The 12,019-nt window shown below is 36.4% G+C and overlaps 1 long non-coding RNA gene across 2 annotated transcripts in view; it reads right to left on the bottom strand.

Moving 5' to 3' along the window:
- LOC124722895 overlaps positions 1–11,595 on the bottom strand; it is a 102,693-nt gene extending 91,098 nt beyond the window's left edge. For both annotated transcript variants that reach the window (XR_007006460.1, XR_007006459.1), the window contains exon 1: positions 11,398–11,595. This is a non-coding gene — a long non-coding RNA (uncharacterized LOC124722895). The remainder of the gene's footprint in view (positions 1–11,397) is intronic.
- Between the last annotated feature and the right edge of the window lie 424 nt (positions 11,596–12,019).

The raw sequence follows: 12,019 nt of genomic DNA, 5'->3' as shown, positions 1-12,019 counted from the left end.
ATTGGTAGGCATGGCAGCATGCTCCAAGTGAGATGCAAGATCATTTCATGTTCTCAGGTAGTGTAAAACTGTTACTACGAAGTGCCAGATACAACCCATCAGCTAAGGCCTGTGATGTCGCCGATATGACAGACATTGCCATTTTACACTTAAGTCATATGGCGGCCATGTCACAATTAACATAGGAAGAAATGCTGCATCAGATGACCTATAATCTAATTAATTGATGAAAAGACATCAGCCTAACAGAATAACTGTGAGAATTGGAGTTTATGGGTATGTACAAACAAACTAAACAACATTCATAATATAAATACGTAGCAATACCACCACGCAAAATAGGGAAGTAGCACCGACAGAAATCTGGTGTTGAAAATTTAACTTGACCCCATTCCTCCTTAATTCTAGGCCTCTTAACACCACTTGCCCACCTGCTAATACCCATCCCCAACACAGTATCCAAATAAAAATATAAAAACCAATAATAGCATGGATAAGTGGAAAAAATGAGGTACAAAACAACACTGTGGGTACAATTGAAATATCTATTCAAAAGTATTCCAGTGTTTTACAATCTGGAGGCTGTAACAAGAGCCAGTTTCCACTGTGTCCTTCAGTTAGTTGTCATAGTTGAATCACTTGCCTTTGAGGGTGGGGTGGTTTCTTTTTTAACAAAACACACAGAAGTCGCAGGGCAATGTGCCCAGGATGCTGGGCGGGTGCTCAAGCTGATCATGCTTGAACTTAGCCATTACAATTTGTGTGACATTGGAGATGTGTGGACATGTGTTGTTGTGGAGCAGAATCACTCCCTCCATGAGCAGCCCAGGCCATTTGCTCTCTGACTTGCATAGGTGATTCAGTGTGTCACAGAACATGTCACTGTTAATGATTCTTCCATGCGCAAGGAATTCAGGGAGTACCGGACCTCAGATGTTGAAAAAGACTGAGCATCACCTTGCGTGCTGCAGGCACAGCATTAAACTTCTTATGGGGATGTAATGATGCTTGCTTCCATTACATGCATGTCTCCCTGCATTAACCCGAAGTGGCATCAGCAGATTTCAAATGGTTTGGTTTTTAAGACCATGCATATATTTTTATTTGAACGTTCCTTATAAATAAAACAAGCCAAACAAAGCACAATTAAAACAATCCTAATTCCACCCTATATATATATGTATTCTGCCACATACTTCTTCCCTTGTTTGAGATGCAGCAACTTTGGTGAATTTTGTTGATTACCACACTGTTGACACTTCACATATTCCACCACAAAACCATATAACTTAAGAAATTTAATTATAGTGGCCATATTATTACCCATAGTGGTAACTAAGTAAATTTTGTCATAAGATCCATAACTAGTAAAAATGAAAAACAAAAAAATATATTTGAAACCATCAACAAAGTGAACTAACAATTCCAAAATCAAATGAGCAGTCAATTGACATACCAGCAAAAACAAACTTCCAAATCACGTAGTAACATACAGCACTAAGCCTACTTTATTTTGAGAGTTATGAATTTTATAATTTTAAATGGTACACCTTACAGTATTGTCAAATCCTTCAAGGCAGATGTTGTGATGATTACTTTGAAATAGGTGCAGCCGACTTCCTTCTCAGTCCTTTCATAATCTCACCTTGTGGGCCATTTCTAACGACTGCATTGTTGACGGGATGCTAAACTTTAATCTTAATTCCTTAGTAATTCTGTCGTTAGAAGAACCACCAGTGAAAGATGACTGCATTCTTGTAGTAAAAAGATAAAAAACAAAATCTTGAAGTTATCTTCTGTTTACAACTCAATTTAGTTTTATTCTATGCTAACGATTTTGCTCCGAGGACCATGTAGCGTAGTAGCAATTTGTATTATGAAGCTTTATACACATTTCTCATTCATGCTTATTGTAATTATGTGAATCTCCTGCACTGGGGTTTAATATTCCACCACTGCTGATTTGTTGCACTTGCCAAACTGTATGTAGCAGTTGGACCTAATGTGCTATCCCATCTTGCCAGTGTACACCAGACCACATTCACATTAGGATTGTAGAGTCCAGGCACTTTAATGTTATCAATAGCTTCCTTAGTGCAACCACGGAAATTTCTAATTTTGTAACCAAGTAGGGCAATGATTAAGTACACTATTCAGGTTGAGTGGGATTAAAATCCCTGACAAGGCATTCCAATTTAAGTTTCCAGCAGATTCCATAAACACACAAATTAATGGTGGGTCAGTTACTTTAAGACATGACCAGTTTTGTTCCATATCCTGGTCCTATCGGAACTTCTACTCTAGTTCCAATGACCTTGTTGTCAACTTTAATATTTCTTTCACCTGAATTTGTGACTACTGTAGCATGCTGGGTTATCTGCCCGTATAGAATCTTTCCTACCCTGTCACTGGTTAGCTTTCTTTCAGTAAGTTGTGTGTACTTTGTGACATGTTCTATAGCACTACATTGTTTACACAGATACCCAGCCAGATAAAAATAAAGACAATGTAATCCAGAAAATTCTCATTTGAGTTTCTCCTGACAGGGAGGGGGGCTTATATTTTAGTGGCAACACAATTTGGAAATCAGGTGTCAGGAGCCATAGCAGTTAAGGTAGTTTGCTTCATCATGTGTGTGGATACTTGTTTCCCAAACAGACCCCCTTACCTTGTTAGGAACCATTCGATGATTGTATCACATAAGCTGTAATGGAGGTTTGTGATAACGTATTGTTGATCATAATTTTCATTTACAGATTATCTCCCTATCTTAAAGGATGTAAGTGATTTCTAATTTTAATCCTATAAAAAAGATACTTGTAAAATGGTTCTTAAACGGCATGCCTGTGCTGCCCCATGTGTAAAGTGACCGAATCTTCCTGGTATGCTGAGAGCAGATTCTAGCATTTTTGTCCAAATGTTCTTTCAAATATTTGTCAAGTTACATCCCTAATCTAAGAAAATGTTGAGATGTTGCCTAGTTCTTTTGTATCCTGTCACCATTCAACACCTTCTGTTTGGAATTAATTTGTTACTGTCCACTTTTACATTCCATGGTAGATTTTTAAATTTTCAGATTCAATTTGTACGGTGTCACCCTTATTCCAGAGCTGCTAATGTTCACAGGAATTTTAAAAATAATTCAGAGATACATTTTGGTTGAGGACATTATGCCAAATGTGTAGGCAGCAGTTCATATGTCATTTAACCAGTTCACTATAGCAAGAGTAAATGTGGTGGTCATAGAAGCTGTAGCACTATTTCTTCTGACCTTAAACTTATCTGAGAATTGCACCAAATTTCTTTCTGCAGAAAGATTTAATAATTTAGTTCTGTAAAGGATTTGAGTTTCAGGTTAACAACTTTCCCATTAGTAAATTTGGAAGATTATTGAAAATGTGAAGAAGAACAGGTGGTGGTGTGTTTCCTTGTACAAAACATTTACTTTTCTGGGTGAAAAGAACCAAGATATGTGGTAGTGAATACAAACAAAAAATGTGTTAACAATTAGTTGTTAGAATACCACCTGATGTCCTCTGCTGTGAATTAAGGTTCATCAGTCTGTGTTATAGAAAGTTGCTGTAATTCATTGCTGGAAGTGATGCAAAAGATTCTTGTAAGTATCTTGGACATGCGTGAAGCCAAGATCATTACTTTTGACATGTGTTGATAAAAATCACGCCATATTATTTGTGGACTCGCCGTGTGTGTAACTGCAACCTTTTAAGCCTCACTTTTAGCAGTTTTGTTAGCTTTAGGCTAAAAGGCTTTGGAGTAAATGTGGCAGCATTTACTCCATTGGTGTGGCTATATTTTTGCTACAGACATCACATTTGAGATGTGGCTCAGTATTGGAAAGATCAGAGAGAATAAATGTACCTCAGCATAGCAGCCATGAAAAGTAGAACAGTCTGTTCTGTCAATAACTCATACTGGTAAAGTGTTTCAGTTCCTATGAAAGTAAATGTATACAGTAAAATTAACATATTAAACACTATAAAAGTAAAGTATTCATTTCATGTAACTGCTAACCATCTAAATAGCCATGCACGTTAACATGCCATTTCCGGGATTCAAGGACGTGCACTGGGCTTGAATTGAATTTGTGTGGTGGAATAACGATGAGGGTCAGTGTGCTAGACATCCTGGATATGGTTTTAAGGTGGTTTCCCACATCCAACTAGGTGAATACCAGGATGCTTCCATGCCCTCCCTCAGTCTCACAATTCAAAACCATTCTTACACTTTCACATGGGATACCACTGAACACAGGTAGAGGGGGTACACACATTATGAAATGGGGAGAAATGGGGGGAGGAGGGGGGCGGGGCAGAGGCGGGGTGGTTGGCGACAAGAGGAACTCTTAAAACATCTAATTATCAACAGTTTCGCTGTGTTCGTTGCGATTTAGTCCATCTGATCCCGAAACCAATAGCTTTGATGTATGGATGTGACTTCATAGCTATATGTACTAAGAAATCAACAAGCTTTCTTATTTTAACATTACCATTACAAGTTCACCCTGTGGCATCAGTGTCTAGAATATACCTGGGGTAATTTGTTGCTTCTCACAAGAGGTGAGTAAAAGGAATCTTACACTTAGTGAAGCTTTTACATTATTAACTCTGCTATTATTCAGACATTTGTCAGTTTTAGCAGTTTTTGTCAAGAGAGAGAGAGAGAGAGAGAGAGAGAGAGAGAGAGAGAGAGAGAGAGAGAGAGATTTTCTTTGAGATGTGGGGATCAAAATTAATGTTACAGTGTCTTCCTCCTCTTCTATTTATATTATTAGTTGATATTGGTGGTAACCAGAGAGTGTCGTCGTCATTTTGGGCAGGTTAGGTTATAGATACTACATATAAGTGTTCTGGTTTGTTGGTACTGTGAGCCTCCGTTAGGTTACGTATGTCATTTGAAGCTTTCAGTACAGGTTTTTGGAGCAATCTGTGCTTTCATGGGCTTGGTTCATGTCATATGAGCCAACCAAATTTTTGATACCAGGTTTTTGTTGTCAATGCTACTTGTATATCTCACAAATTTGTTTTGATGTGTATTTACAAGTGTTGCTTAGTTTGTTCGGACGTAGCAAGAATATCCAATTCGCACAGTTATTCTGTTAGACTGATGTCTTTTCATCAATTAATTAGATTATAGGTCATCTGATGCAGCATTTCTTCCTATGTTAATTGTGACATGGCCGCCATATGACTTAAGTGTAAAATAGCAATGTCTGTCATATCGGCGACATCACAGGCCTTAGCTGATGGGTTGTATTGGCACTTTGTAGTAACAGTTTTACACTACCTGAGAACATGAAATGATCTTGCATTTCACTTGGAGCATGCTGCCATGCCTACCAATTACAACCATCAGCGATCAACTTGTGCCCACTCAACTACACTTGCACTCTCCACTAGCTCGTATCCTACACCTGCCTTTCAAGAAAACAAATCTGTCATATGGAGAGTTGAATCCCGTACTTCAAATGAGAGATCAAGTGTAAATAGTGTGCCCCTTGTTCGGATCAATATCGAGCTTCATCTCAAGTTTACACTTTGAAATTGACCCTGCAATTATTAGTTAATTACAACAATATACAAACAAATGGCATGAGGTTTCTATACGACATTGATTTGTGAAAGTTTCTTTCATATATTTGAATTTCATAAGCATCCTTCATGAATAAAGATAAACTTCTGAAATTAACTTGTGATATTAAATACTTATTGAGAGAATGGGATTGTCATCTGTGAAATGTTGCACAGTGGTTAAGACTGTGAGTGGGTTATAAATTTCAGTCGCCGTACCGATTTGGGTATTACGTGGTTTCCTTCAAGCCTTTGAGGCAACTGCTGGGATGGTTTGTTTGAAGAACACACGTCCAGTTTCATCCCCCATCCAAGGCAGCAGCAAGCAGTTCAGTCTGTGCTGATTTCAATGTAGATTTTCTAAGGGACTGTGAGAGGAAAGATGATCTGGAGACCTTATTTGGACCCTAAAATTTCATCTCTGTAATCAACTTTCCATCAAGGGTGGATAAAGACAGTAGGATCGTAATTGATAATGTTGTCTTTGGTGAAACTTAAAGCAAGAAAAGAACTGTTTACCCAGTAACAAATGCGGTCTCTGAGCTTACTGCACAGTTAGGATTAATAATGTAGTGCCTTACCCTATGGCTACTCCTCCCTGAGAGGAAATCAGAATAATTAATGACTCCAGGACAAACGTTTTCAACAATCGTTTACAAGGGAGGACCTGGGACAAAATTTATGATGAACCAAATGCTAAAGTAAAACTTCAAGCTATTCCATGCAAATTCACATCATTATTTGGAAATAGCTTTCCGCATAAGCTAATCAGATAACACATTAAACAGCCGTGTAAAAAACCATTGATCACTAGAGGCATTAAAGTATCTTGTGAAGGAAAAGGGTAATGTCCCTATTAGCAAGAACACACAGGTATCTTGCAGTAGCTGCACACTGCAAAAACTACTCAAAATTACTATTAAAGGAAAACACGTGTTGTCATAAATCAGTAATTTAGACAAGAGACTGAAGGCTGTATTGAGTGTAATACAAAGAGGGACAAGACAGACAGCCACAGTACATGGTAACGTCACTACTAAACTGAATGGAAGGCCTATAAATGATGGGTCACAGGCTGCAAATGTATATAATCTTTTTTTACATGTAGTAGAAAGCTTGGGGACAACAGTTAAAGAGAGAAATCACGGAGGTATGCTGAAAAAGCAACTCTCATAAAATTCAGTCATTTGACTACATCAACTTCTTGTGAAATTTACGAAATTGTACAATATCTCAAAAGTAAAAGCTATATTAGTTTTGATGGTGTTCCCAATTGAGTACTAAAGATCCATTCCTATATAATAAGCCCGGCCTTACCCGAAATATGTAATGCATCACTAACTGACAAACTTGCCACTGTTAAACCCACCTTTAAGAGACATGGTAACACATGTCAATACTTAATGACCTGTTTCACTGCTGACATCATTCTCCAAAGTACATGAGAAGGCAATGTATTCTGGAATAAAATCCTTCCTTAGCAACAATAATATCATCAGGAAATTATTCTCTGGGGAGTCGGAAGAGCTGCTCTACTGAAAGTGCTATATACATGTTCACCAGCCATATTTTACAGACATTAAATAATAAAATAGAGCCCGCTGGGTTCCTCACATATGTAAATGACATTCTGTGTAATATACAGCAAACGTAGTTAATTCTTTTTTTACAGGTGACATTAGTCAAAACGTGGCTGAACGAAGTTGTTTTATGAGTTCCAAAGTGTTTTTTTTCCAGTTTAAATTCTCATCAATATGGACACCCAACAATTTATTGTCTCTTCAACATGTGTTACACTTATTTGTGTACTACCTCTAGATGTGCAGAACTAAATACATTTTGTCTTTTTTGAAATTGAGGATATGACTGTCCGCAGAAAACCAGTCAATGACACCTTTAAGAATTTTGTTTACCGTTTCTGTATGTATGCTTGGATTGATGACAATACTAGCATCATCTGCAAAAAGAATTCTCCTTGTAGGATATTTCACATATCCTTTACATATATGAGGAACAAGAGGAACTAAGATTGAACCTTGGGGAACCCCATACGCAGTTTCTCTCCAGTCAGAATTATGTCCCCAGACTACATTGGTTGAATTATTAAGTACAAGTTCGTGCATATTTTTTTTGTTAGAGATGACATCCACTGGTTGGCAATCCCACACTCCCACAAAAACTTCAACTTATCTAGGCGACTACTGTGATTCATACACTCAAATGCGTTCGGTAGGTCGCAGAGCACATTGCTCAATGATATTTTATTAGTTAATGGCTGTAGAATCTAGTGAAGGAACATGCAAATGGCATTTTCAATAGAGGAACCCTTCTTAATCCTGCACTGTGATTTGCTAAGGGTATTATTATTGTTAAGACGAGAAAGTATTCTCAAATACATCACCATCTCAAAAATTTTAGAAAATGTTAGCAGTGAAATAGGCCAGTAGTTACTGACATCTCCTTTACTCGCCTTTCTATCAGAGTGGTTTAACAGTGGCATATTTGTCTCTCTGGAACAATGCCTGGAGTTAGTAATGCATTACAAATTTCAGGTAAGACTGTGCTTGTATGGCAACAAATCTTTAGTACTCCACTGGAAACTAAAAACTAGGTGACCTTTTATTTGAGACAAAGTATAATTTTCTTTAAAGAAACACTGACTGATTTTCTGGAAATGGTCTCATCCTCAATGTTAAAAAGGACAACATATATAGTTTTGCCCATTTCGAGATACTAACCCAATGATAAGTTTAATACATGGTGAGCAAATAATAAATAGGGTGCGAACTTAAAAATTCTTCAGTGTACATATTGATGAAAGTATACTGTAAAAAGCATTTTTGAAACTCCTAAAACATTCAGCCACATTTGCACTTATAATCACCAAAAATCTTGGGGAGAGAAATCAGCACATTGACATATTTTCATTCAACAGCATCATATGGAATAATGATTCTGGGATAACTAATCTTTAAGAATCAGAGTGTTTGTTGTTCAAACGTGCTGGAAGAGTAATATGTGGTACTCATCCACAATAGTCTTGTTTAAGGGGCTAGACATTCTGACTACTGCTTCACGGCATATTTATTTCCCCATAACGTTTATTTTTGATCATTCACAACAATTCGACAGAACAATGATTTATATAATTACAATACCAGACGGAAAAATGTAATTATTACTCCACATGAAGGTTATCTTTAGAACATAAAGGGGTGAACAATGCTGCAACAAATTTTGTCTTTCTACCCAATGATGTAAGATATTTGACAGCAATGCAAAATCTGAAAATAAATTGAGAACGTTTCTCCTTGACAACTATTTTTATTCCATAGAAGAATTTCTTTTACAGAAATGTGCCAAATGTGATGGATACGAGCTACTAATTCGCACCTCTATCTTTTTTAAAAAAAAAAAAATAAATAACCTTAATGTTCAGCATGTAACCATATGTACAAACATGGTGATTTTTAGAGTACAAACAGTCGCACAAATTAATTTGCAATATGAATGTAAAATGACTCAGTCCCCCTCATGACTATTGTGCTAAATCATCCATGGAATATGAGATTAACTAAGTAATAAATTAACTTGCAACGTAAATGTAAAATGATTTTTTCCACATGTTTACAAATCACCGTGCAAAATGATCTACGGAGAGCTCAAAGCCCAATTTGAAGAAACTTTTCACTTTGATGTTTCCTAATATTCATTTTTAATCCCACGCATACAGGTGATACATCATGAAATTCGTGGAGTCCTGCACCATGAACTATAATACATGTTTTCAATAGCAACAACATGTTCTTTCCTGAAACTGCATATTTGTTTTCATTGGTTCTTGGCATATTTTCAGAATAATTCAGGTATTTTTATTTGTTTGAATACAAATACAACTGTCATTAAGTCATGATTTTTTAGTATATGATTAGAATTTGGACCAATAATAATGTGGAGTGCAGTCATCACTCTGCTGCATCCAGTTCACATACGCTTCTTGCTTCAGCATGTGCTGCACTGTACCCCACAGATACGGGAGGAGTTATTCCATAGAACGATGATACAAGACTACTACAGGGTGAGGTTTCTGGAAAATATTGCACTTGTTTTTAATGCTATGCAAATGGTCATCCCCAATGCTGGAAATCTTAACTGTCCCCTACGTATGTACTTTTCAGACTTATGTACCTTAAAACGTAAAAAAATTGACTACGTCTAAAATTGTATAGTACATCATTATAAAACTAGAAACCATTAATTTGCATCAGGGCTGGAAAAAAAGCTAAAACTCGGTAGAATCTATTGTACAATGGCATCAAATTAGGCAAATTACCACAACACATAGGACATAGATAATACCTTCTCTTTCAAAACAAAACTGAAAAATTACTTACAAAATAAAAAATTTTTATATGGTGATGAGTGCGCCCACCTGAAGTAAAACAGGTTACCAAATTTAAGACTCTGTATCACAATAAACATTGAAATAATAATTACATGAAAATATAAAACAAATTTAATTTGATTACAAGAAAATTCATTGTCAATTACTGTGTGAAAAAAAAAAAAAAAAATTTAAGCTGTTAATGTTTTCAATATTTGAATGACAAAATCCGTACAATATAAACTGTTTTACGGATTAATAAAGAAATCCGTCTATGAGAACCAGTGGCACAGAACAAACAAACTGTTTCATTGTCTAATAAAGAAATCATTTGAATGACAAAATCCGTACAATGTAACTTGTTTTACGGATTAATTATAAAATCAATAGATATGAGTGGACCAGAGCAAAGCGAGATCATACTTGACATACACAATGATTCCTTGACGACTGATTCACGGTTAATGTCCAGCTTCTACCAAAAAGTCCACAATTCACTTACACCCAGATTTTAATACCTATGTGGGGCACTAAGAAGGAAACTGAATGACAAAGCTGTGGACAGTGAGATGCAACTGTAAAGGCATTATCAATTAAAATGAGAATTACTGTTTAATTTCATCCATGACGGTCATTAACAGATGAAGCACAACTTCAGATCTGTGAAAGAAATCAGCCCTGTCCTTTCAAAGGAATCCTCTTTGTACTTACGTGATTTGCAGAATTCAAGGAAAAAAACAGTAAATCAGCAGTCGACTTTAACAGTAGTCAGTATCTCACTACAGCTCCACCCCAGACAGTTAACCTAAAGCTGCAGGTATCCTTTCTTGCCATTTTACCGCTAGCAGATACTATATTACTACTACTTGGTGACCACTTAGCAAATAAAAATTTAGACCAGATGTTAAACATTTCTTACAAAAACCTCTGCAAAACTTTCTTTTGCCCATGTAAGAGCTTTGAATGAATGCAGACTCTTTAACAAACAATCACTCTGCAAATCCAACATCGTATGTTAAAACTAGTTTAATCGGTTTTCTGGTGACTGAAGGAAAAGTAAAGAAAATCAAGTAAATGAAACTGTCAATCACTTGCTACTGCATTCTTAAATAGATTGTATATTTACAGTTATTTTGACGTAATATACCGGTATATAATGAAAGTAAATTCTCTTAACTAATATAGTCGTGTATTTTATCCGAAAGCAATTTACTTCCATATTTCCAAAACTTACCTTACGATGAGGGACAAATAAATTTGCATTATTATGAAATATAAATGGTTGTTCATATCAGCCCAAATTAAGGAGCGTCTACGATGATTTGTTACTCTTCTAAATAAAAAGCGCTGTCCTATAACAACATAGCATGGAGTACGCACAAAACGACATTAAAAAGTCTCATTTACAACTTGGTAATTACTTACTTGTATCTTTTTGGTACAACCAGAAATGATGGTTTGGCATTTTTTCTCTTTCTCTCTATATCCTTATTTCTCACACTAAAATATTTCTCAGCAAAAATATGTAACAGTGCGAAACAAAAGTCATTGTTTCGAAACAGATTCAGTACAATGCCTTCCGCTTCTGCCTTCCAGTGCCCATACTGCGCCACACAGCCCACAACTCAGTATTGATCCGACTCGCTTGAAAATTGTGAATATACCCTTCGGCAGCGTTGCCAACATAGGAACATTTATTCCGCTAAACTGAAGTTAAAATCCCGCTAAATGCTTATTATTCTTATTTAAACTCCTGAAATTGAAATTTCAATGCACTGACAACTTACCAAAAACTTTTTCTCATCGACACTGCATATTATTATTATTATCCACTCACCACATTAATGTACTTCAAGCCACAGAATTTAATTTTCCTCTTCATCTTACAGTAGGGTGTCTTCCATGTCCACCGCTGAAGTACTGATTCCGGTGAAGAAATAACTGTGCCATATCTCCTCATGGTGCTGATTTCTTGGAGAACATTCTCTGGCAGCTTGTAATAGCGACAACACTTACCAACGCGATTAAGACCAGCTCTTTTTGTACT

This window comes from Schistocerca piceifrons, chromosome X (assembly GCF_021461385.2).
Source record: "Schistocerca piceifrons isolate TAMUIC-IGC-003096 chromosome X, iqSchPice1.1, whole genome shotgun sequence".
Classification (NCBI taxonomy): Eukaryota; Metazoa; Arthropoda; class Insecta; order Orthoptera; family Acrididae; genus Schistocerca; species Schistocerca piceifrons.
Note: the sequence above shows the minus strand (reverse complement) of the source record. Positions and strands in the feature narration are given on the sequence as shown.